At 46.1% G+C, this 27,093-nt stretch overlaps 1 protein-coding gene across 5 annotated transcripts in view; it reads left to right on the top strand.

The window, feature by feature from the left end:
- Positions 1-27,093, top strand: part of Eip93f (Ecdysone-induced protein 93F) — an 86,900-nt gene that overhangs the window by 15,369 nt on the left and 44,438 nt on the right. For 2 of the 5 annotated variants that reach the window (XM_076774204.1, XM_076774198.1), the window contains exon 1: positions 4,383-5,851. The exons of 1 other annotated variant lie outside the window; for it this stretch is intronic. The gene's annotated coding sequence lies outside the window, so the exon portion shown is untranslated. Of the gene's footprint in view, positions 1-4,381; positions 5,862-27,093 lie in introns of those variants that run through there. 2 more of the 5 variants (XM_076774201.1, XM_076774199.1) reach the window with 2 other exon arrangements.

Below are 27,093 nucleotides of genomic sequence, written 5' to 3'. Positions count from 1 at the left end.
TCCCAGAGAGCCGCTGGCTAAGGCGTCGACACCGGCCGCCCTATCTAATCTGCGACTTTCGACTGCCATCTTGAAACCCGAAGCACGAAGCCGTGCCTCGGGATTATCTAACGAATTTCTAAACCGTACGAAGGCCTCAAGGTCCGGCGCGATCGCCTCTTTTCCCGCGATCCCCTCTCCTCTTGGTCGTTGTCGCCGTTCTCCGCGCTCTTCCGACCGGTCTTGCGTAAAGTTTGAAACTGCGCGCGAAAACGATAGCCTCGCCCGCGATAAGATAGACCAATAAACGGACAGATAGGGCGACGTTACCGATGTTTGGTTATCCGCGCGAACGCTCGATACCACTTATCGCCTAGAACCCGCACGAATTTTCGTTCTACTCAAAATGGCGACCGTTCGGAGCGGAGTATTTTGCAACCAGGAGACACGAATAAATTGCTATACGTTGTCAACGCCAAAATTTCTCCAAGTACCGATCTAGATCGTCCGTTTCGGAGACGCGACGTCGCTGTCGCGAACGGTACGACTGGAACGCAAAGCTCGGAGTCTGGGGATCGTAGCGCGTCCATCGACGACGCGCGAGGCGCATTATTTCGCGCGTTCGCGCGTGCAATAAGAAAAAACCAAAGAAAGAGATACAGGTGCGTGCAAGTGCGCAAGTTCTGGCAATTACCGGCGGTAAGAAAGAAACAAGGGGATTAAATGCAGCCGGATAAAAGTTATACAATCGCGTTTATCGTATGCACGCCCATTAATGAGAACTTCACGGTCAATTTAACAAGATTTTACGATACCGAGGCCGTGCCGCGGGAAACGGTGCGCGTATTTTCAGTTAATAAATTAATACGCGTAGCCCCGCGAGCAGAAAATTTCGAACGCGTTGTTCCGAAAGACGCGTTATTCTTTTGTCCCCCGGTGTTGTCTTCGATCGTTGGGACGTATTTATTGGTCGTCGATCGCCAGAAAAAGCAAATAGAGCCGGTTAGGCGCTGCGCCACAGCGAATAGCTTTTAAATTTCAAATCGCAGCAGCAACTGCATCAAATTGTCTCCTATTAAAAGTGTCATGGCCACGGTGGCGCGCGGAGGCGCGGGGAAATCAGCCGGGTTACCAAACGTATGCGTGCGTGCGTGCGTGCGTGTGCGCGCGCACCACTGTTCTCATACTGGAATCGGGCACGCGGAGATGGAAATGTACGGACGAATGAAAAATTTTTGCCACCGATTTATTTCCAACGAGGAAAAATACGAAGAACCGACGCTACGTCGTCTATGGGCAAATTGATCGTCGAGGCTAAGGGTTTACGTACCCGTGGGTCGCTTCGCGGATTTCTTGCAACGACACGCGCGCGTGATCGAAATTTCGCAAAAGTTACGTAAATCTACCGAATACAAATACCGTTATACGAAACGTAAATATAAATTTTTCCTTTTAACCCTTCGACCGCGGACGAAATGCTATTGTGCGTTCGCGTGACAGTTGGCAACCAAACTCGGAGACCGAATGACATTTCAACAACGTGAAAACATCGAAACAGTTGGCGATATCCGGTTGTTTAAACGGTTGCTATGTAACAACTACTATACTAATTTAATACACGCTTTTCGTACGTATTGACGGGCCTGTGGCAGCGTGGACACCTCTCGGGATTTTTCTGTCAAGAAGCAATCAAACGGCGCTCCGATTGCTTAATCTAATCGAATATATGGGAGCGTGCGTACCTGTTCAATATTAGTTATCGTTTAGAAATTATGGGCGGTGCTTCGATTCGATCTCATCACTGCCCCTCTCGGCTAAAATGTCCTATCTATCGATTAATCGTCTTTCAAAGCGTTTTGAAGTGCTTAAAACTTTACTGGATTTTCATCATGTCGATTTATTTATTTTAACTGCTATATAAATTGTTTCAAAAAAAACAAATACGTTTGAAAATAAAGCAGGGAAAAACCGTAGTCGGAAAATCGGTAGTAGCGGAGGCCTGAATCGTTTCGACGAATCGAGTTGGACTCGAGAACGAATAATTGGCGGTGTTTCCGAGCATTCGGGAAACGAAGTTCGATCGACGCGCGTTTTCCAGGAACCCGTGACGAGGCATTCTTAAATTGGATTCTAGACGGATCTCGTTCCGCGAAGAAAAGTCGAAAGGTAGCGGGGCAAGGAAATCGATAAAACTCGCATGTAAGAATGCATTAAGGCGATCTATGACCGTAAGACAAAGCAATGCGACTGAAACGAGTTTCCGGGGAGCCGGACGCGTACGCGACGGTCTATAGTAAATACGTATCGTGGCTTTACGAAATGAGCGAGCGTTCCCTCTAAAGATAGAAGTTGATGTCTTCGGGTAACGCAACACGTAGCCTCTAAATCAGCGTACGGTGACAAAACAAAGGCGACACCGCAGAAACTTTCGATCGCTCGGAAGAATATACGAAATCTGAACGACGCGACGTGGGAACGGGGCTCGCTCGTGAAAAGACGAGATAGCCTCCGACCAGACTTATACGCGTCGTGTATGCGCCGACATAGGCCGATCGTTATTAAGCGTGCACAGAGATCGCAACAAGATACGACGATCGATGATATCTACGAGCGAAATTTAAATACCTCGAGACTAAGGTAAATCTAGCCAATATTTTTAACGGAGTATCATAAAACTTTTCATATTGCTGCTCGTGCTTTCGTACGTCCGTGCAGGAAAAATCAAATTACGCGAAAAACGTCTCGAATCCGACGGTCGTAAACAATCTTGATCAAAGCAATCAACTCGACGCGTAATTCTATTTAATAGGAAAGAAAGCAACGCGAAACACCGACGCGGGACCAAATTGCTATTTTGCATCGTAATCCTATTTAACCGTGACAATAGTTTGAAAAAAATTCGAGTAATATCGTTGGTAAACGAGCAAAGGTAACTTGTCCTTTCCTAAGTTTTAACGAGAATCCCGGAACGCGAGACGGATCGATCTCGCCGTCTCGCTCGGCTCGGAAGTTCTAGAGCGCGAAAAGTCCAAATCTCTGGGTATATAGTCCCGCAGTCTTTGACACCGTGTAAGTCCTACGTAGTCGTGTACGGTCGCAGGTGAAGAGTCGTCTACGTACGCAAAACGCGCAATTGGAGCAACGATCGCGACCGCGTCCAGGAAACGACGCACGACGAGCTAAATCCTCGACTTGACCGGACAAAATTTGAAGCAAACGCTTCTTTTACCCTCGGCCCTTCTTGTGCTCAAATATGGTATACGAATAATAATGTTTCTGTAAAATTTAGTTGATATTTTTAGGTAGGTGTAACTAATGGCGTAGGTTGTTCGAAAGTGCACAGAGGCCAAATATTTTCTTGAATCGTGGCGATACAAAATGCACTTTCTATGGAGTTTGAATGTACAATGTTAAAACGTACAATAGGATTTCTTTCGAATAGTTCAAATAAATATTTTTAGGTGGGTGTAACTAATAGCGTGGGTTGCTCCATTTTCGAAAGTGAGCAGAGGCTAAATATTTTCTTGGATCGTGGCGATACAAAATGCATTTTCTATGCAGTTTGAAGTACAATAGGATTTCTTTCGAATAGTTTAAATAAATATTTTTAGGTGGGTGTAACTAATAGCGTGGGTTGCTCCATTTTCGAAAGTGCGCAGAGGCTAAATATTTTCTTGGATCGTGGCGATACAAAATGCATTTTCTATGCAGTTTGAAATACAATAGGATTTCATTCGAATAGCTCAAATAAATATTACCAAATAGAATGTTGAGTCTCATGCAAGAGGGAATGTTTTCGAGCGGCAACAGGGGGTTGAGAGTATCGAGTGAAGAAATAAAAAGAATTTTGTCCGAGAGTGGCGAAGAGGATGGGAGTCCGGGTAGATCGGCGGTTTGCCCCACTGTGCAAGGACGAGAACGGTAACGGCAACAAGAACAACGATAGAGACTCGGAGCGGTGCAATGGTGCGGAGTTTCGCGATTCTCGCGATGACTGCTCGTAGGAAAGAGCAGCAGTTGGTCGTGTGCGAGCAAGTGCTCGTAACTCGCGTTTGTAGAGAACGGTGGCATACCGGAGTGACCGTGCGTGTACGGTTCGTCGTCGGGAACGGTGGCAGTGACGGAGGTAATGGCGATGGTAGTGGTAGTGGTCGTGGTCGAAGCAGCGTCAACTCGACGACGACGGCGGCGGCGGTGGCGGCGGCGACGACGACGACGACGACGATGAGAACGAGGACCGTAGAGCGGTGGTGGCGAGTAGAGGAAGATCGCGCGTGTTAGTGGTCACGAACGTAGCGGAGTGGCAAGGTAGTGGTGACGGTGGCGGTAGTAGTAGTCGTATACTAGTAGTAGTAGTAGTGGCGCGAGTCGGTGGTGAGGAGGATGGTGGTGGTGTTGTCGGTGGTGGTGGGACGAAGATGGTGGGGTGGTTGGATGGCGGCGCTCCTAGCGCGCAAGCCGCACCGTCCGACGCGGATGCAGTTACGGGAGCGCAGCGCGACCCAATGCAACTCGACGAACGTCGCATATCCGGAGCCGGATCAAACGTCGAGGCCTGGGCAAGTGGTGCGTGTGCGTGTGTCGCCTCATCTCCCTCTCGCCTGTGCGCCCGTGGAACGCGCGAGAGAACAACGGGGGAGTGACGGGTAAAAGACGGAAGCAAGAAGAAACCCCCGGAAAAAAAGAAACGAACACGAAAGAAGAAGAAGAAGAAGAAGAAGAAGAAGAATAAAGAAGAACGTCGGTGTTATTCGTCGATCGTGTTTATACGCATAAATAAAACAGAGGATCAGCGCGGTGCTAGAGAGGGATAGAGAAAACTAAGAGTGCCAGAAGGGAAGAAACGCACGCGATCGTCGCGAAACGAGGAGCCCGTGCGTCGAGTCCTAGGGGATAATAAAGAAGGAAAAATCGTTGCATCGGGCCGCCGCGCCGCGCCGATCGAGACGAGTCGCCGCGTTCCTCGCCGTCGTCGTCGTCGCTGTTGCTGAATGTTGTGTTGTGCACGCGCACCGCGGTTCGCGATTCATACTTACGCCCTCGCCGGCGCGTAACAAACACGTCGCGCGTATTTTTCGGCGTGTCGGTGTAACCACCAGGAGGCCGAGAGAAGGAAACGTAGCGAGCCGGTCGAGACGACGTTCCCCGCCGATCGTAGTCGACGTTGACCTCGTGGCTGCCAGGATCCGTAGATCGATAGCGATCGTTCCGTGGCGCGGATCCGTCGGTTTGGTGGAATCGCGCGCGTCTCAATTTCCCGTCGCCCGGCGAATCGAATTCCACATTGGAGGAAACGGAAAGCGGAAAACGGAAAACGGAAAAGGGAAAACGCCGCCGGAGAGACATAGCGAGTCAGAAGCGAAGAGAGTAAACGGAGCGGCGCCCCCGAGGATCGGAAGGATCGAACGGAGGAGAGCAACAGGCTCCTTGCGTGGAAGGAAGACGGTGGAGGGGAGTCGGTACAACTGGAGAGTTCGGTGCAACCGTCGATTCCGTTTCGTTAGTTCGCGCTCGCTCGATCTCCTTTTTCGTACGCGTCTCGCGGTCTTAGAGCGAGCGAGCGAACCGCGTTCCTCGCCGGAGACCTTGTCGGTTCGCGGTCGCCTGTGTTTCGTTCGCGTTCTTTGTCCCTGTTCCGTACACGGTGCGTGAAAGGAAAAGCAACGCGGGACACCCGCTCACCTAGACTACCGATTTCTCGTACGAAATGTCCAAGAAGATGATCGTGGAGCGCGGCTACCGGCTCGGCGTGAGTGTCGCGAGCCGCCTCGAACGATTCTGAGAGGAAGGAGCCGCGCATCTACCGTGGATCGTTCTCCCAACGGAGAAGAAGGAAGTGCAGCCTGTATCCGTGATTCTTCCTGTCGCGAGAGTGAGTACCGGCAAGTTGTTTTTATCGTTGTTCCCGATAAACACCCGAAACGATCCGCGCGACTCACCAGCCAACCGTTCGGCTAGAACGCGTGTACGCGTACTCGCCTACATACGTGCCTACATTATGTTGTACGCGTCGCGAGTGTGCGTGCGCGTGTACGTGTGAGCGCATTCGCACTCGTACTCGCGCGAGCGCTGGCGCTCGCGCGCACGCGACACACCGAGACGGAAGAAAGGAAGAGGGGAGCCTCGGAGGGGCGAGAGGAGAGGAAATGAGCGAGCGAGAGAGTGTGAGAAAGAGGGAGGAAGCAAACAGTCGGGGCGCGGAGAGGAGGGATCGAAGGGAGGGAGAGATCGACAGGCCACAAGACGGACTAGAGTGCTTCTTAGACACCAAAATGGCCGAAAAGACTGCGCGCTCTTGAGCGAGACACGCGCTGCGTTTCCTCTTTCCCTCGACTTTTCTCTCCGCGTTTACCAGCCCACCGTCGCTCCTCGGATCGCTTTCGTACGCGAAATGTGCTCCGCGAACAAAAAAAAAAAAAAAAAATGACCACCGAGACACGTTCTTGCCGCTGTCGCCTCGTTTCGGAACCATTGAAGCGCCACGGCCGACATTCTGTTATCGGTGTTTCGTCTACGATCGTTTACCTTTCGTCGTCGAGTCGTCTTCCCTCTCCGACATAACGAGTGACCTCGTTAGGTTCGCTCGAGCCGGTCTTATGTCGTGTCCGTTACGTTTCTCCCTCCGGGGTTCTTTGGTTTCGACGTCTGGCCGACGCTGGTCGTCGAGACGTCCCCTAGGATCTCCGAAATATCGTGGACGCGTCTCGCGAAAACGAGAAACGTCTCGTTTCGTCGAAACGACCGCCGGTGATGGCACTTTGCGCGACCAGAGACGCTCGCTTAAAGCGAAATGATCCTACCCGTACACTCGATGCTTCGTACCGATGTCAACCGATCGTACACGATGATTTGTCGTCAGTAATACAACGAGTAAATAACGGATAATTGGTTACGTTACTTGGCGGTTATCGTACACCACGGTGTTACGATCCTTCCTTTCAAAATCTCAATTTATTCGCGAAACGAACGAGCAGCCGTTCGAAACAAAAAAATCATCGAACGCATAAATCATGCCAGACGTCCCGTACAGCTTTAACGGAACGTAGAATAGGACTTGACCGTGCCTTCGAATTTGACGAGGTAACTTCAATTTAACGCTAGATTTATGGACATCGAGTGCACATATTTCTATCGAAATCCTCCGCATTGACGGTTACGTTGAAAATTTAACGCGAATAATATTTATGAGTTCTGTAACTTTGAGTATGGAATCTGACATCCGTCATATTGACCCGTGAAGCTAGTGTCAATCTAAACTGCGATCGAATTGTTTTAGAAGCGCTACGAATCGAACAAATTAGACTCTTGCACGATGTTTGTGTCTCTATCGAGCTAATTATTTTTTAAAACGTACGATAAAACGTTTCGTGTGCTTCGATCGGTGTTCAAAAACTCAGGCAGGGACACGTGTTTCGCAAAACTAATATTCAAATCTGGAACACGGCTAAGTTTCTCCTACAGTATTGTGTAGGTATCGTTACTGAAACTCGCGAGTGTGCAAAAGGTGGGAAAAAATTTTGTAAACGCAGGAAAAGTCGCTAACATATTTGCATATTAAAACCTGGAGTATACTTGCACGTAATTTATGGCCAATCTTACGTGCATTTTATTTTATACGTTGCTCGGCAAATCTACTATAAAATTCTCAACATCGTTGTACTATATTTCTTTTATAAATAAACGTGAAGTATTTTGAAGAATGTCCTCGTCTGGACACTGACGCTATTACCAAATCTTTGAATCTGTAAAGATGGCTAGACAATCGACTTTGAGAAACTTAGAAGAAGACAACATGTCCACGAGTTTTATTATTTCATTTCTGGTCCAAGATCTGGTCCCAAGATTTGGTCTCAGTTAGAAAATAAAACAAAAAGAGAGCGAAGTATTCTTTCGGCGTTCTATTTCTGAACGTTATTCCAAATTGATTCGATTAATTTTTAATCTCCCATCTTCCAGATACCTCGTCTGTCTCGAACGATTCGAGGATCGACCGTTGTTCGCGATACGGCGGTAATTAGTATACATTGTTTCGTTTTGTTCGAAACGACGAAGCGCTCGGGTGACGTCCGATCTCCGTAAAAAGTCCGTCGAACGGTGATGGTTGCCGGAGGATGTCGTTTCTCTGGCTCGGAAGTGAAATAGTTGCGATAAACACGACGGAGGGACGCGCGAACGAGCGATTGCGAAAGTGTACGCAACGCGTCACGTGTTTCGTAGGGGAACCTGTCGCTCCGGAACTCGGCAGCGACCGGTACGCGTGCATTTTCAACATCCAAGGGCAACCGAAACGCGAAAGTAGTGGGTGTGCTTGCGCGCGAACAAGAACGGATACGCGAAACTCGAACCTCCAGCGATGGATAGAGCTACACCGATCACGGAACGGGAACGATCGATTTATCTTTCCACGAATAGCTACGTCCTTTGTCAACAGACCGAATGTTGCTAATAGTTATCGACGGTTCACCGATTCCCGCGGAGATTCAGAACCCGACAAGGTCGGAACGATATTCTACCGATAAATAAATTCTCGTCTGTTTGCGCGCCTACCTGTTACTTTATATATTATTACGCACTTGGTGCAAATGTGTCTAGAAAACGGTCGCGTTGCCAAAGCATTTAATTTAATATTCGACACGTTTTTACGAGCGTGGTTCGAGTCGATCGTGACTGGTTCGGTTTGTCGAATCCGTAGAGTCGTAGATCAGGTATATTCTTAGCCAATCCCGACCGGAACGTGAAATTTGATCGATTCCAGTAAAAGGGGGCAATGTTGCAAAAAAAGCTAGATTAAACGTTTTCAGTGATAGTGCATAATTATTGTCAAGGATAGAGTTAGGCTGACCTACTCCGCGAGCCGTTGCCCTCGGAAAGTTACGCTGCACTCTATCCACGAATGCAACATATTTCACTGCACAGGGAGGTCGAATTGATGACGCGTATCGCAAGGTGGATGTTACCAATGAGATACAACAATCCGAAAGTGTATGCCTTCCGCTAAGTCAGCTGTTACACGGGGCTTCCTTCTCCCAGCGGTAGTTACCGTGTTCTCGGAACGGCGAAAGTAACGTAGACAAACGCAAACATAGTTTTATTTTGCAAGAAAGGTCAGGAATAAATTATTGTTTCTCCGCTTGGGAACCCCTTGCAGTTTCTTACGATCGAATTGTTTATTCGACGTTTCGGCGCGTACGCAAATGCCGGTGTACAGGATGCGGAATAACGATTGAAAAACACGCATCGATAATCTAGCAGTTTACATACATAAGCGCAGCCGTCCATGCGAGTTAAAGTTAAAGTTAAAGTTTGACCTATAGTTTCTTCTTCTTAGCGATTTAAAATTGTAACGAAAGAACTTTGTAAGCGCGTTTCTCTCTTTTCGATTCGGACTTTGCGACTGGACTCGATATTTCAAAGTTGAATGACAATTAGAAAATCAATTCACGATAACTTTCGCTCGTTGTTCGCGGCAATAAATATTGACGAGGCAACATACAAAATATGACATTTTTCCACTTCTGTAACTTTCGTGACCAAATTTAAAACACGTTCGAGCGTCACGCCGATAAATTTTTCGTATCTTGCTGAAAAGTTGTTTTCAAAAAACTGGTGGTCGACCTTCGCCCCTGAAGCAGTTTTTTCATTAAACAAGTTTTGATTTTAACGACAATATTTTTGGTAAAAGTGTTCGTTCATGGTTTACGCTTAAAAAGATAATTCTAGACAATTCTTGAGTCAGAAGTAACGCTAAAATAGGGGTTGTTCGAGAATCCAATGATACGTAGGACTCGATAGTTGATCTGTTCATTTTTGGCCGATTAATCGTCGTGGTTATCCTTGCGAGTACGTGAATCGTGACTTTTTAAGAACAGAGCAAACCAAGCGTACAATAGACTCGTAGATTCATCGTTTACGTGAATCATTTCGAGCGACGATTCATTCTTAACCTCGAATTCGCGACGATAAAGCTCGCCGGTCGCTTCCTGATAAACCGACACGCGGCGTTTCTCCGGAAATGGCGGACGTCTGCATTCGTATGTCGGTCGAACACGTTCCGCGAGGCGTTCGTGTCAGACATTTATTGACGCGATAACTTAGTAAAATTAACACCTGTCGATGGGAAGCTTGTACCGTGCACGGATTAAGAGTAAACAGCGGGTTCAAGTTCGCGAGCAAGTGGGAAAGCTGGGAAAACGACGTCGCGATCGAGGGAGATCGGTAAACCCGAAATGTTCGATTGGTAATGTTCCACGCGTTGTTTGGGAGTTTAACGCGGTTCCTGAATTTCAGTTTCGAATCCGTCGACGATCGCAATCGCGCGAAACACGTTGTCGACGAAACGTAGTTCGATAACCGATAACGACATTTTCTATCGATCGTCGGAATTGAAAACGGTATTACGGTCTCGTCAAATACGGCGGAGAAATTGTCGCGATAACCTTCGGGTGCTTTTATATCGGCGTTGCTCCAATTTTCTTTTCTCGTTGTCTATTTATCACGGTCGCGGGCACCCCGGAGGCTGGGGGAATTTCAGATTTCGCGAAACTGTCGCGCGAAGAACCGGGCCGATTATTCGGTCAATTACGCGGAAGCCGTGTGTTCCCAGAAAAAAACCGGGTCGCGATTTTCGAGCGTATGTCACGAAACGTCCGACCGTGACGTGAAAAAATTTACGAATCTCGCGACCGAAAAAGGATAAAAAAAAAAATATATATATAACTACAACATACGTGTTATACGAAGCCACGCGCGTCACGATGTCCAGGGTTATCGAATGTTATTTCTCTTTCTGTCCCTCTCCTGGTCTCTCCCCTTCCGTTGGCAGGTTACACGCGACGGTATATACCTTTATCCGATACGCGTTTCGGATCGGTGTACACGACGATCGAGAAACTTCTGCGCTTTTCATCGACGGTCCTACGGTTTTCAATCACGCGCCGGTTCAAATGCAAACTATCGACGCGCACGATCGCCAAAATCGCCGCGAACGAGAAAGAAGACACGAGGACTCGTTTTCCCGGAAAATTTAACCGAAATTGGAGCAACGTTGCACCTTTTTTTTTGATTGCAGAGAAACGCAACGAATTAATTGAACCGCACGGATCCTGGTTTGACTTTAATAAAGAGGCGTTGAACGCTCGAGGAATCGGTTTGGAACGAAATTTCGCGTGCTCGCGTGAAAGACCACAGACTAGGAAATAGACATAGAAATAAATAGGAGCGTCCGATCGCGGGCGAAATGGCAATCCTGAATTCGTTGTGCACGAAAACGGGAACGAATACGATCGATTTCGCAAACGCGACGTTTCGCAAGTAAATACGTCGAAACGGAGTACGAAAGAAGCGACCGATCGATTTTAATTGTAGAGCCGCTGGTCAGCCCGCCATGTCAAAAGTATACAAAGGATCGAGAGAGCCACGTCGGATTGTGCAAACGATTGTCGCAACTGTATCAAATAATAGCGGATTTACATATCGCGCTCGGTATGCACGTGACAATTATTCATGTAATCCGTTGTCATCCTAGGCCTGCTATATTCGTATGATAATAACCAATATGAAATTCTCTTCGCGTGTTGACACTGGACGACATGGAACGGTACGAATCGTGTGGAGCATCTTTAAATTTCGAAATGAACGTATTTACATTGAAATGTATCTTCGACGGCATCAAAATCCTATAATTCCGCGCGGGCGCCGAGGGTTGGAAATTTTTCAGCGCGGCGTACGAACTCGTAACGATTGTAAAATGATTGACGGGGCCGTCCGAAAACAACTCGCGGGCCAGAAACGGCCCGTGGGGCCATATGTTGCCTATTATCACTCGATAGCCTTTTTCCCCGCCGTCGATAAATTGAACGTTTTTTCCAAACGCGTGCCAGTGTTTCACAAAAAAATTCCATTATTCGTACATCGCGAACGGGGGAAACGCGAGTCGAACTTGGCCAAAAATCAATATCGAGCGTATTGTAGCGCAAATAGATGGGAGGTTTACGGTTTGCGCGTATAACGTCTACCTTTACACCGAGGTCGTTTGGAAATCCCTCGAGTCACCGGGCACTAATTTTGAGTCTCTCGTAGTTCACGGCGAAGTTACGATCGCCCCGGCGTAGCATCTTGTTTTAGAAAGCAGAAATTTGCCTTATTTAGTAGGTTAAACTAGAAAATTCGGTTTGACCTCGATTTAGAACGACAGGCATAGCGTGTCAAAGTCCTTAAGTAACGGCGAGAGGTTTCCATCGAGCCTTCAGTCCGACTTCCCCCACCTTCAGGCCTCGTTCGAAAATGCCGAGCAAAATTTTCGCCAACTCGTTAACGACGTACAACGTGGAAGAAACGAACGGTACGTCCACGATGGACGAAACTATTCTACGGACGCGATCTACGTTCCTCCAGCCATCTATTTTCATTCGACGGTCGATACAATCTTTCGTCGCAACGGTATTACACGGTAATATGACGTTTAATAGGACACTCGTTTCTTACAATTCGATAGTTTCAAGCCTATAGAATACGGTACTATTTGATCTTTGCGATATTCGACAAATTGTGAAAGTTACGAAGGTTCAACGAATATGGCTCGTAAAGAGAGCAGGTATAACCAGCACGGTTTTAGCGGATGCCATTTAAACTTCAAACTCGTTTTTCTCCGGACTACATTTTTCAGAATATTAGATAATTCGACCACTGTGTCTAATAGTCCGACTTTGTCTTTGAAGCAAACGTTTTATCGATCCGGATAATACTTTGTTTTTCTTTTTTTTTTATGTTAGAGTAAATGCAAGATATATTTAATACTTTCAACCAATTTGCTCGAGAAAAGGAAACTAGTATCGGAGGCTACCAGCGATTCGAATGGAGAGAATTAGTTTTATCGGCGCGTTGTTCGACGATATAAGTAAACAGCGATAAAGCGATGCGAAAATAATTATGTATCGCAAACCGATGATTCGGTTCGAAGTTGATCGATAACGACACGTGTCCGTTTCAACGAAAATAGCAAACGAAACAACATCGGGGAGCATCGACGCGTCGTTTCAGGCTTTCCGCGTTACGAATATAGATATTAAATGCAGCAGAATGTTACAGGTCGCGTAAAATCCCGAAGTCAGCGTTTTTATGTAAAATAAACACCGGTATGGCCTGTTTGAAATAACGATAATTAAATTTAAACGAATCGTAATGGACCTTTTTCATTTTAATGTTTCGTGAAAACGAAATGTACGCCTGAAGAGCCCTTTCGAATATTTGCATCCAGTGAAATTCCATGGAACAATACGCGGTCGTGAAAATGCACGTGAAAAATTAACACAACCAATTTGCCGCGCGCCACAGTTAATTCTGTTACGTTTCGTCACATAAATTCGACGGAAAACCACGATACTACCGGGCATTTAATTCCAACAATGGAATCGCGATATCCTGTAAAACGTGCAAGTATTACCCGATACCATCGTAATTTCCAGAAATCGTTTATAATTTTTCGTTCTCGGTGAAACGAATAAAAAAAATAAAAATAAAAAAAAAAAGTAACAACGCGAAAAAAAGAGGGGAAAAAGTATCGAGCGCATAAAAAAGTGAGAGAGAAAAAAAAAGAGTAGCCTGGTAAAAAAGTGAATTCACGTACACGCGGAACAAACAATTCTTTTAGTGCGCGGCGGCGACTACTAGAAAAATGGTATATTTTATTCCAAAAAACGTTGTAGAGGTAAAGAGGCACGCGCATGACCGCGCGGATCGTTTGCACCTTTGCAAAAACTCCGGTTGGATGCGGTGTAAAAAAGAGGGCAAACGAAGTATGTCCGTTACGTTTAAGCGCAAACCTTTAGTTTCTAAGCCCGGCGAGCAACAGGTTGCGCCATTGTGACAACTTGAAAACTCCGCTTCCGCGAATATTTTCAAAATTCCTTTTTTTTCCCCACCCTCCTCTCTCCGGTCAGCCTTTACGCAGCTCCGCGCACAATTATTCCTTATTGTTCCATCGAGTCGCGAATTCTTGCACTTCCCCGGCCGTACTTGAGACGCTGTCGAAAGAATTCCAATTGCGCAAAAGCTTTTCAATTGGAAAGAACGGTCGGAACGGCTCGCGCACGCGCACCTTTCCCTGTCTATACACGCTACTCAAGGACTTTAATGATTATTACTTACGCCTCGTCTGTCGACTACAACCAGAAACCGAATCCCTTTGTTGCTCGCGGGAAACCCTGTGTTTTCCGACTCGATACCTTCCGCGCGGACTACGCTGCCGGCCGACGATCAACCAAAACCCCCCAAACCACCGGCCGAAAAGAAAACCAACTTGCGCGTTTACCCGGTTATCCTAATGCCCGCTGTCCGTTGGAAACTTTTACTCTTAAGAGTCCTTATCAACACTCTCTAACGCAACGATCAACTACCTTGCAACCCACCGATTCTTCGCTCCGTGCTCGACCCACCGTTTCCCACGATTCTTGATTCTTAAAAAAGAAACACTGGGGAGACTCTGGCTCGCTCGACGATCGTGACACGTTGATCCTCCATTTTTATAAGAGATGTCTTTAAATGGGAAATCAGTGACTGCGAATATTAAGGGAACGATAAAAATTCTAGATTGAGAAATTAGAATTTCATGAGATCGCTAAGGCCTGTATGGTTCATTGAGTTTTCAATTTCCATTGCAAGAAAGGGTTGCTTCTCCAATGGATAGAGTATAGAAAGTAAGGGTTCTTTCACACGAACGACGAAGTAACTTCCAGCACAGGGACTGTTCTCGCGAGAGGGGTCTTATTGTCGATATTTCGAGAGTAAAACCCCTTAAGATACAGTACCGTTGCTACCAAGAGACCAACTAGCCAGTTTTCCGAGGCGCGGGCCCCGGGAGGGTCGTACGGACCTCCGAGGGGCACAGTTTCATACAAATTAACCCTCGTGTGGGTAACGGAGTATCAAGATACCCATTTCTATATTTTCATATACTAGAGCTGCAATCCCATTTGTAGACTCATAGTTGAATGATATCGTGGTTTTCCAACGACTAGCATCATTGCATAGCAAAGGAGCTGGTTCGTTTGACGTAAAAGGAAAATGGAGAAATAAAGAGGAGTTTGATCGATGCAGTCGGCGCGTCCGATACGGCCGGCGCTAAGCGAGCTTGATGCAAATTCCGCTCGCGTAAAATAAACCAGTCCGCGTAATCACGAATCGTTAAACATGGTCGAAAGTCGTAAATAGCTTGGTAAAACGGACTCGACGAAACAGAGCGAGCGAGGAAATAACGAGCGACGAGTCGGCGCGTAAAATGGGCCCACGAGTGTCTCTCGTCGAGGAGTAGAGAAAGGCTGTAGCGCGTGCGCGTAGGGTGCGCGAGCGGCGTCGCGGCGGTGGTTAGCGCTACCGGGACCGGCTCCGTCGCACACGTGGCGCGGCGTTTAACTGCGGTGACATTCAAAATACTTGGCCTGGAGGCAGAGCCCCGGACACGCATAGCCGGAGAAGAAGGGTGCACGGACGCGGAGGGGCCATCCAACGTTGGCTTTACGCGTTAGCAAAATGGCCGGCAGATTTAGACGTTACGCAACGAGTCGCGTGTGCCCAAACGACGACGGCCCGGCAACTGGGTCCCAAGCTGCTTTGCCGCCAGCGAGCAGCGGAGGGAGGGATCCGCTCGATCGCGATCCTTCGTCGGTTTTATAATCGAGAAACGAAAAGTTGCAACCGCTGCGCGACGCATTTGGATCAACGAGTCGACGCAGGGGTCAGCATATTACGGTGTTACGTAATGGATTCACGTGTCGAAGACGATACCAGGCATCTTTCTTATCGTGCGTCGAAGAAGCGGAGCCCTGTATCCTTTGTTTCCCGTACGCTCTTTGGAAAGCCTCGTTATCTATTTGTCGGCACGACGGAGAAAAAAAATCCCTTTTACGGCGGAGAGGGGGGAGTGGAAACAGACGAAAATGTAGATACGCGCGTCGGAATATGTAAATAAAAAGATACGCATGCATATGGATGCACGCGTATGAGCAATTAACAGAAAAAAGAGAAAAGTAGGGGGGAAAAGAAGTAAAACGAAGCTTGCCGTGATTTGCAAGTAAATGTACGCGTTGTTCGGCGACAGCCAAAGAGACCGCACGCTCGGGGAACGATAAGACGAGCTCGAAAAATTTAGTCGGCCGTAATGCTGATATTTTCTAACAAGATTCGTTCCTACGACCGAAACTTGTTTAAAGAATTCAGAGGGCGCGGAGGTTCGAAGATGATCGATTTGAACGAGTCGCGTTCATTTTTATAAATAGTCGATGCCGTTTGTTCGTTGATTAATTAATACAGTGACAGAGTCACGCGGAGACCGCGTTCGCGAAGAACGGTCGAAACGTTTATTCTTATGTTTCCTCCTTTCTGGACAAAGTCCATGAATAAATGCAGCACCGCACCGTAGACTAAAGCGGCACGATCTGTATTCCCATCTAGATGCGCATCCTGCCGTATCTAATGGCCGTTGCCTCCCATCGGCTCTCCGTCGTACTTTCTTCTCCTCTTGCGAGTTTTTAGGCGTCAAGGAGACGCGCGAAAGAAACGACAGCCGATCCAAGGCGCGGCCGGACAACCGATTTCCAAGGTACGCACGGAACGCCGAGCATCTCTGCCCGATCCTCGCAATCCCTGCGTTTCCGGGGCTAATTAACATTTCGTACACCCGATCCGAGTCGCGAGTACGCGCGTACCGCGGATAAAAATAACTCGAAGAAGACTTTCAGTCGAGGACAACGTGTCTAGGTCGGACGCGCGAAGAGGTTACGCAAGCTTTAAATCACCCGAGCACTTTTCCAATTTCTCTTCGGCCCCGATGCTTTTCGTACAACGGAAAACGTCCCATGGCGTATAAGATGAACCGTCTTTCGACCGTTTCCAGTTTAGTCACCGTTGAACGCGCTACTTTCCGACGCGCTTCGAATCGTTACTTCGATTCGCGTTAACGTTCCCGGTTGCTGTGCAAAATTGAGGAAAAGCGTCGCGGATCGAACAAAAAATGTACTACAATTCAAAGTCTGCTAAACTAATTTTTATTAAACTGTCGTTGGTCCGTTCCCTAATAATAAAATAAAAGTACGACACCGCATCGAGTGGTGGATCGGGTACCGTGCGGTTATCCGATCGAAGCTGGCGTGCAGTTATCCATAGGTAGGTACAGAGTGCGTCGTCGACGGTAACGATGGAAAGTTTCGACATCGGGAATCGAAGAAATCGGTTGTCATCGACAACGGTACATCCGATCGGCGGTAAATAATCAAGTCCCGTCCGTTTCCTAGTCGATTGTCGCTGCATGTAGTCGATTGCCCACGTGCGGTTTCTACGCTCGTGCATTCGAACGACGTGCCAACGCGCGGTTCCGAGCCTACGCGACGGTTTTCACGCGGAGAAGTTAATCTCTAAGACGACCATAGCCCGACCTTTGCGAAGATCGTTAAGAAGACGATCAATTTTAGAAACTACCGCCGCGGAGGGAAAAATCTACAGTCTCGACTTTGACCGACGGTTTCGCGGTGCAGATCGCCCCGCGTGCCATTCTTTAGAACGGCTAATGGACCAAGACTCTGTTATTGATAATAGCGAAAATCAGGCCAATAAGCGGCCATGGTACTGATCGCGTTCGAGGATACGACGTCTACGTTCGGATTAACTCGCGCCAACGGTGCAGCGTTGGTAAACGATCGGACGGCGTTCTCGCGAGACTCGTTTCCTCTCTTTCTATACGTGGAACCGTTTCAACGGATACTCGTAAATATGATATTGAATAGTTCGTTTTAAATACGCGGTCAATTTAGCTGGTTAAGCGACTGCGGTGCCCGTACCGCTCGCACGAAATGCAGCACTTCGCGCTTCTCTCGACGGCGAAACTAACAAACGTTCGATAAATAATTAAAATATAAGCGATACGCTGGATTCCGTTCGCGATGATTTTCTGTATCCCCGGGTCCGACGTGGTCGCTCGATTCACGGTTGTTCGTAGTGGTTCTTATTAAGATCTTATCATCGGTGACGTAAGTGTTGGACCGAAGTGTAGCACTGGCGAGACCCCGACGGCTGTTTCGCCAATTTTCCTTGGTTTTTGTCTTGCGTCACCGTACAGCCACGCAAAACGATACCGAGCTAGATCGACGTTACGGAATTAATCGTCGCGACGTTAAATTGCACACTGAGGCGCCTCGCAGTGAACGGATACGCTTCCCATCGACGGTCATCTTCGAAGTTTAATCGAGAAATCGCGATCGATGGTTCTACAACTTATTTACGATCCGACCGGTGGGAAGTAGCTTTTCCATTACGGATTATACGGAGCATGGTAACCGTTTCATAAGCTTCGAGTGTAACGGACGTTCGTCAGCCGTAAAGCAACGTTTACTAATTATCGTAGCTGTCATTGACACGCGTTTAATATAATAGGACGCCGAAATATCATTAAGTAAGCTCGCTACGGAGAAACGTAACAAAGTTTCGCCGGTCAAATAAGAATGTCGAAATCTAGTACGTTGGCAACGACTTTCTAAGCCGGTTCGATAGCTTGCAAAATTTCCCGCGTACGTTCGATTGGTCCCGAGATGTGTTTCTTCTCGAAAACCTTGGAGGCTCCTCGGGCGGTCGGCGTAGAACTCGTCGGTGCTGGTGTCTATTACTTTTATTGCGCGTCGTATGCCCATCGCTAGAACTTGTTTCCGTGCGGTCTCCGTGCCGCTAAATTGGCAATGAACGTTTATGTAAATTAGCCATCGCGCGAAACGGCGACGCTGAAAACGGCGGAAAAACAGGTCGGATCGAACGAGAAGCAATTCTTTCACTCGAGCTCGCACGCCACGGACCCAATAGCCAATAATCGAAGGTTTATTATCGTTCTGGAACGGAGCAAGAATAATGTGTAGTGTTATTTGCGCCGCGCAGATAAGCGATCGTCCGCGAAACGGGGGATTTTAGAACAGGACGAAGTTGATTTGTGGCGCCACGCAAATCGGACAAATCCTGGCCAAAACGCGGTCGCGTCTTTTTGTTTGTCGAAAACTGGTATCCTTGGATTTCACGGTGATACGTTATACACGAGTACCGTGACGCAGTTTGTCGAGAGGCTTTCGTCAAATGCATATTGATCGATTGGTTAAAAGTACCTCAAGTTACAAGTTACAATCTTCTTTTTATATATTACCAAACTCTTTACTAAAACTCGAATTTTTGTCTCGATCGTTTCATCGTTCGTTTGTAAGAACGTGTTTATGTAATTTAAGAATATTAACTACGTCCGTTTGTATCAACCGTCCTTCGTATAATATCGCTAGACTGATAAAGGCAAACCGACGGTTACTAAGTTGTAACTACGATTCTACCTATTTTCAGTTTGATAGTCGATATTTTAAGCAGGTTAGTGGAACTCTTATGGTGGTCGGAAACCTTCGATTCGATGGTTAACTTAATTTCTAAATTTTCACGGTTAAACGACGGTAAGTCTTTCGAATCTTCTTCAGTCACATGTATATTTTCCATAAAATTATCTTGCTTAGATAAGAGCTAGAACTATTATTTAGATGTGTTCTTATTAGTGATTCAAATTGAAAACTCAATTTTTCTATTCATATACTCGACAGGGTATTATAGATACATACTCTTTATCTTGTGAACCTCTTATTACTTCGGCCACACGCGTTTTACTATAATGCCTGTTTACCTTGTTATCAACATTAACATAGTTTTATCTTTACTTTTCAACTACTTTTTATTCGAATGGCTTTAGTTTTTAAAAATACACTAAGAATTAAGATGTAACTTATTTACACAATAGTAGTCACCCGTATGTTTAGACTCGACCAACTAATTAAATAAATATCAGATGAGTTGGCAACTTTTATAGACAAATATAGAGAGTTCTAAAAGTGATAGAAAATGTCTAGCATGTTATAGCGAGATTTGAAAAATATAGCTGAATGCGCAATCACATATAAAAATATATTTTAAACTAGAAAATCCAGCTTAAAGAAACGTTATTCTTTCATTTCCCTAATCTGCATGTAATAGTAGTTATATGGGAACTGTAAACTCAGATGAAGATATTGACGAGTCAGAGTTAAATCCATATTTTTAATTTACGTTTAGAAACTCTACTTTTGTTCGCGTCTAAGGATATCATCGACATTCGTTTAAATTATAGCGTGGAACGTATAAATATTCAGTAGTTCGTTAGCGTACGTACTATTTTCAAGCATTCCTAGTGGCATGTTATTCAGAAATTTACGAGGAAATGTTCTATGTTCGAAGTGTCAACCACCAGTGTTCAACATGTTAATATCCGTTTCTTTTCTTTTACTTGATCAATGATATACATGACTTCTGGCATCATAACTTCTGAACGGGTTGGAAGATTTTAATGTTTCAAAATGCAAATTACGCGTATTAGTGGAGCTCTAGAGCCCCAGAAAAATGGGCCGAAAAAATACATTGGATGCAAGGTCTACTTTTACTTTAACGTAAATAACTTTTTAACAAAGCCTCAATCAACAGATTAGTATTCTTAATTTTCGTCTTATTTTGGCCTCTAGAATCTCTCATTAAAATTTTTTCCAGTAATGTTCCATCCACAGTAAATGCTTCATCGAGAAAGTTTTATTCTGTAAATAAACCTCCGTTTTCTTCAAATATCTAGGAATTGTTCGAAACTTCGAAAATCCCCTGAAACGAGAAATTTCGTTTCTTTTCCAGTAAGTCGCGAATTTTCTTCCGATTAAGTACGTCGAAGGGCACGAACTCACGGAATGACCTAATACGTTTACTCCATAACCGTGAAGTTATTTCCAGGAGTGGTTTTTCGCGATCACCGGGCACGCTCGAGCGGAAAAAGCTGCAGCGACGAAACTTCGTTTCGCCAATCGCAAACGGAGCCGATTATGGGTTGCATTTCTCCAGGTCGAAGCGAGGCTGAACAGCGCCGCCCTCATATTTTCCTTCCTACGATTCCGCGCTCCGCTCGCACCGCCACATGAGCTCTACTACGTCGCAGCTGCTTTTTTATCGATTCTTTGGAGGCCTAAGCCTCCCACCTTGGCGTTGCCTCAAAATTCTGCGACCGTGCAGCAACGCAAAAACGGATTAACCTTTTTATCCGCCATTTCTCGCGCATACGATTCAATCTTCGTTTCGCCCCAAAAAAGCATAACTTCGAATCGACCGTTTTCGACCTCGATAAATCCCTTTGCTAATTCTCCGTTCGTAAATAAATTCATCTTTCGTCGTCTGGACCTTGGTGAATTTTATTTCGGTTAATTTCGCGTACGGTCGACCGTATGACGAATCAAATTCGGTCAGCTGCGTCCCATGCCGAGCATAGTTTGCAACAACTATTTCGAGTGCTACCAGAGGCGCGTAGTTAGAGGAAATCGAAGTTATCGTCGTAGTCGTTATCGTAGTCATATAAATAAGCGGCATGCGAGGGAGATAGGGTCCGAGCCAACCAACTTTATTCTAAAAATAATTCCACCCAAAAGGCGAGGCGCGTTTTCGATATCCCAACGGGTACGAAAACGCAAACTTCGACTCGCACAACAGGGATGCTTCTAAGCGTCCAGAGTGGCTCTATTAATTACTTCTTCGAATCGTCGGCTCGCGTTGCATTTTTCCCAGATGGCGGCTCGTGTCGATAGATATCTCGATCGTCGTCACAGTCGACGATCACGGCTCGTTCTCGTCGGTGCCGTGCGTGCTCCGCGCGAGTAACGAGCTCTATTCGGATACTTGACCATTATTCCAACCCTACGTCGTTATTCAAATATCATTATTCGTACGAAAATCTATTCGTATGGTAGAATCGAATCGAATTTGCTAAATGCATTCATGTTGGCAGACCAACGAGATTTTGTCGCAAGTGGTCGTGTCACTAGAGCGTTCCTTGAAAATAATTGCGAATGTAGAAAATGAAAATCAATAATTTAGAACGCAAATGCTTTCTCGTTCGAATATTTAGATATTCCAATTTCACTCGGAGCGTTCGAATATTGCAGAAATATCCGAATGGCGAACTATTCGAGTAGTCCAAGTCGTAATAGGAGCGTGTGTCAGCACGCGTGGGTTCGGTGTGGAGCGTGTGTGTCGCGGAGTAGCGCGAAAGATGGTGAAAAAGAGAAGGGGAGGAGGATGCATGTTTTTGCATCGCGCAGTAACGCACGCAACTGCATTTCGTTGGACGAGCCGCGACGCCGAGAACGTCCCCATTCTAGTTCGACTATCTACATCGCTATAAGTTTACGTAACCGCACGAAACCTGTCAGCTGACATTTTGGTGTTAACCAATGGCGACCATTGTCCTTCTCCTTGCGCCTCGCTCTCCTCCGTCTTTTAACTGGTCGTCTCAATTTCTAGCATTCCGGACAACCGACCGCGAGAAGAGGCGTTCGACACTTTTTTCCAAATCGAGTACGCGACACCGGCTCGCGAACGAATTCGAATCCGCGAGGTTGTCCCTCGAGAAACGAGCGTAAGAGAAGGTTGTACGAGCAGAAGGTCGAGGAACAGGGAATCTCGAATTATCTAAGATAAGTTTCAGTTCTCTTTTCGATATCCTGTTACGCTTGTAACGAGGAGGCCGTAGAAGTGACATACTCCGGATGACGACATACTACTAGTGCGATAGATTTATATAGGCGTTCCACACCGAAATATCGTTGCAAAACTATCCCCAGAAACCATCAGTAAATCGCAAGAAACATGACAATGGATAAAGTAATCATTACAGCGAGTGAATTTTTGCGAGGTGCAACTCGTATTTGTTAGATTTAGCTGATCGAAGTGGAAATAGTACGACAATAGCAGTTGAGTCAATGTTTGGAGAAAAAATTAACATAATTATCGCGTCATAAATATCACCATACTTCTTGAAACTATCCTCTGAACATAACAAGCTGCATAATCACAGATGTAATTCCTGTTTTTTAATGATCCACTAGGTTTGATGAAACCTTATATTTATATTTTCGTTTTATAAGACGAAAATCAAGAATACCAATTTGTCGATGGAGGCTTTGTTACAAAGTTATTAACGTTTAAACTTCCGCACGTACTGAATTTTTTTCTCGAAAATGCGCAGGATTTCAGGGGTACGTCTATTCACCAAAAATGATTGTAATTGATCCCCACAGCTAACAATATTTTTTTCAGAACGATTTGAAATTTTTTTTTCCGTCGAAAAATTTCATACCCCCTCGAATTTTTTTCTAGAAAGTGGGTAGGATTTCGGAGGTATGTCTATTCACCAAAAATGATTGTAATTGACCCCCGCAACCGAAAATAATTTTTTTTAAATTAATTAAAAATTTTTTTTTTCGTCGAAAAATTTAGGCACCTACCTGTCGTTTTTTCTTAAAAATTCCTTTTTCATTTTCAGTAATTTTGTTTGACGTCATACAGAAAAGTTGTCTAATACTTTTTTGTAGGTACCCATAAGCTCTACTTCAGAAAAAAGTTTCATTGAAATATATTCACTATCGTAGGAGTTATGGCTGTTTGAAAATTGGACCATTTTTATGGGGTTTTTCTCATTTTGCGGGGTCAAGGACCAACTTTTCGAATATTTTTGCAATGTGCACATATTCTCCATTAAAATACGCGTAGTTTGCTTTTTTAAACATTAAAATCGTCCAATCCGTTTAGAAGTTATGACGTTTTAAAGATTCGCATGAAAATTCGGGCAGACATTTCTGGCCAGAAATTAGATTTTCGGTGAGGAATTTTTTCTCGAAACTGAGTAGAATTTCGGTGGTATGTCTGTTGACCAAAAATGCTTGCAATTGACCCCTGCAACTAAAAATAATTTTTGCAAGACAATTCGAAAGTCTTTCTTTTCGCCCAAAACTTTCAGCACTTACTTGAATTTTTTTCTCGAAAGTGGATAGGATTTCGGAAATATGTGTATTCACCAAAAATGATTGTAATTGACCCCCGCAATCGAAAATAATTTTTCCAGAACGATTTGAAATTTTTGAATGTAATTGTTAATAACTTTTTAACGAAGCTTCCATCAACAAATTGGTATTCTTGATTTTCGTCTTATTTTGGCCTCTAGAATCCCCCATTAAAATTTTTCCCAGGGGTGGCCGAATACCCTGTATATATATATAAATACCTTTTTGCGGAGGTTGAGACAATAATGGTATTTTAAAAAGTGGCTATTATTCTTTATACATGACCTACGTGTTGCGTATTCGTCTAAGTAACTGTAATAGTACACGACTCACACGATGAGTCATCGAGATCGAACGTGTCATATTCGTAGATAGAAGCAAAAATCAGTTCCGAAAATCGGACAGCACGAAACAGCTTTTTTACGCTCGAGAGGCTTTTAGCAACACCCGGGTCCTTCTACGTTTTCCCGTATTTTCTCACCCTTTTTCCCATGCGCGACGTATTCTTCGGTCTCTAAATGATATCACCGATCGGGCTGTCTTCGTCCTTCAGCGGATGTCCGTTCATTGATACAGTGTTTACGAAATCGACAAAGGGAGATAGAAGGGTTATTATATTTCGCCGCGAGCGGGCTTTGTCTCCCCGGCGTGATTCAACAATAAGCTGCTTATCGTTGAGCTACTTCGCGAATAGAACCGTGTACCAACGTGTCCGACGAACGCGTCGCGACTTCGAAAAAGTCGAAACGGCAGAGAACGACCCAGGTAAATAATTTAAATAATTTTCGTTAGGAAATTACGAGGGATTATTAATAAAATTCTTACGAAACGGAATGTTTTAGTAGTAATGGCTGTTCGACGAACGGAATTGTCTGTGGATTTGGTTACTTACGGGTGCAGCGTCCCCGGAACGCAACGATTTTTCCAGACGCGTTTCCGACAGATCTGTTATTTGATACGCACGATAAAATTCACCTTCGTTCAGCAGCGTGACATGTACGAACAGCGTGCCGGAGTCAACAAGTTGTTCAGCCGGACCACCCCTTCCCCCAACTAAATCCCACTTCCTATAATTAATAAACGTCATGTATCGTGGCACTGGCGAGCAATTTAGATCGTAGTCGATGCGTCGCATCAAGACCTCTCGTGCGGTCGGTTGATTTTCAAAGCGTATTTCAATTTTTGTTTCTCTCTTCGCGTTATTGATTCGCGTCACGCGCCTTTTATTTACCAGTCAATTACATTCGCCTCGATTTTATTGGCCGTCTTGCACCTGACGTTTCATCGTGCGTTTTGTCGATTTTGTGTCCAGATCGTTCCCTCTCGCGCCCCGTCGCGTCGCGTCGAGTCGCGTCGCGTCGCCTCGAACGAGACACCGCGCGCCGCAGCATTATTGTATTTTTGACGCGGCGGTTCCCCACCCCCCGGTAAAAGGGAAATCCGTCGGGAAATGTTCGATCTACGGGCGAAAGAAACGTTGCCCGTAGAACAGTGCCGCGCGGCTAGCGTAGCTACGCGCTCCTATAGCCCAGCCCCGTTCCAAGGGTCAACGTCCTTTAGCCTTTGGACGAAGCACCGGAGGAAATATTAATTTCAAGGTTTTTTGTCGAGCTACCTCTACCTCTCCGTCGGCCATCCTTCGTCGATATTGGCGGACGCGGAACGGAGGAAGAATTCGCGGCAGCCCGGTACATTAATTTGCAAAGTCGTAAACAAGACGGCTGCTGTCGATACTTTTAATAAAATGCTGGTAATTAAATTTCGCGGGGATCGGTAACGGGTTGGAACGTAGCGAAAGGAAGGAACGACGCGGCGGGACCGCGTACAGTCGCGTCGCCTCGGCTGAAAGGTAATATCGGACTCGTATTTTAGGTGGACGCCGTAGGTAGGGTGTAGGTGGTTGGTCGAGAGAAGCGCAGAGGCGCGCGTAGGAATCGCAGTTTCGCAGGTGGGGTCGTAGGGGAAAGAAACAAAAAACGACCAGCGGAAAACAAAAAGGAATCCGCGTCTTTGGGCACTACTGTGTTAGTTAACCCCCACCCCGGGTTGGTCCGTTCGCGACAACTCATCCCTACTGCCCCACCTCGTTTCACCTTCACCCCCACCATCCCTTTCTTTCTCTTCTCATCTTCCGTGTCCTTTCTCCTCCACCTACTCCTCCTCCTCCTCCTCGTCCGCCTCCTCTGCCTCCTCCACCTCTTGCTCCGACTTCCTATCTCCTCGTTTCAGAAATTTTTGAATATCCGATCAATAGGTAGCTGCTCGCAGGAAAAAACGTGTCGGGTGGGGCGGTATCGGATCGGTGGCTGCCGGTGGAACTTCGCCACCCCTATCCTCGTGATTCGTCGCGCTCTTCGGAGACGAGACTTATCCGTTTTTCCTTCGGGAACGTCGAGGCGATCGGTCCCTGCGATTAATTGCCAACTACGCTCGAATACCATGTATTTCCCGTCGTGTCGCGACCAAAAGATACGTATCCGCGACCCGATCAACGTTTTCCTCCGTTGTACTTTATCGACGACGATACAAAAGGGGGTATAGCACATGCGGATCTCTTTAAAAATTTTCTACCTGTTTCGCGGTATAAGCTATCTCCGCGCGACGACTCCCAGTCTGCCGTAACGTTCAAACGGCTCATGAAACTATTATTTTTCAAAAGTTCTTGCCCGGGATCGTTGGGGGCGACGTATCTCCGATAACACGCGAATATTCAAGCAACCATCTGCCACACTTCCATGCTCTAGCTCTAGTTATTCTTATGCCAGAGCCGGGGGCAATAATTTAAACGGCAAGACGGGAGAATTCGTGGCTATAATCAAGTCGAATCCTTACATCGGGTTCCATGTACGCTTAAAAGTATTGCGACTCGACGGTTGCACGAGAAATCGAGTGTGTATATCCCCGTCGTGTTTCCCAGCGCTGTACTGCAGAAGTAATCGATACGTAATGCTTTTCACCTTTGCGCCACAAATGTATTAGGTTGGCGCGACGAGCTACGAATTTCTGCGATCCGATAACGCGGCCCAAACGCACTGCAACTACGACCAGCGGAATCCAACCCTCCGATCGGGTTTGTTTTTTGGTCTCTGTCGCAGTCTCGCGTTTGGGAATCAATTTTGTGTTTATTTTCACGGCGTTACGCGTTAATCGAACTCAAGCAAACAAATTCTAATAATTTACAACGCTAATTCCACTAACGGATATCTTA

This window comes from Colletes latitarsis, chromosome 10 (assembly GCF_051014445.1).
Source record: "Colletes latitarsis isolate SP2378_abdomen chromosome 10, iyColLati1, whole genome shotgun sequence".
Taxonomy (NCBI): Eukaryota; Metazoa; Arthropoda; class Insecta; order Hymenoptera; family Colletidae; genus Colletes; species Colletes latitarsis.
The sequence above is the reverse complement of the archived record's forward strand: the minus strand, read 5'-3'. Positions and strand labels throughout refer to the sequence as shown.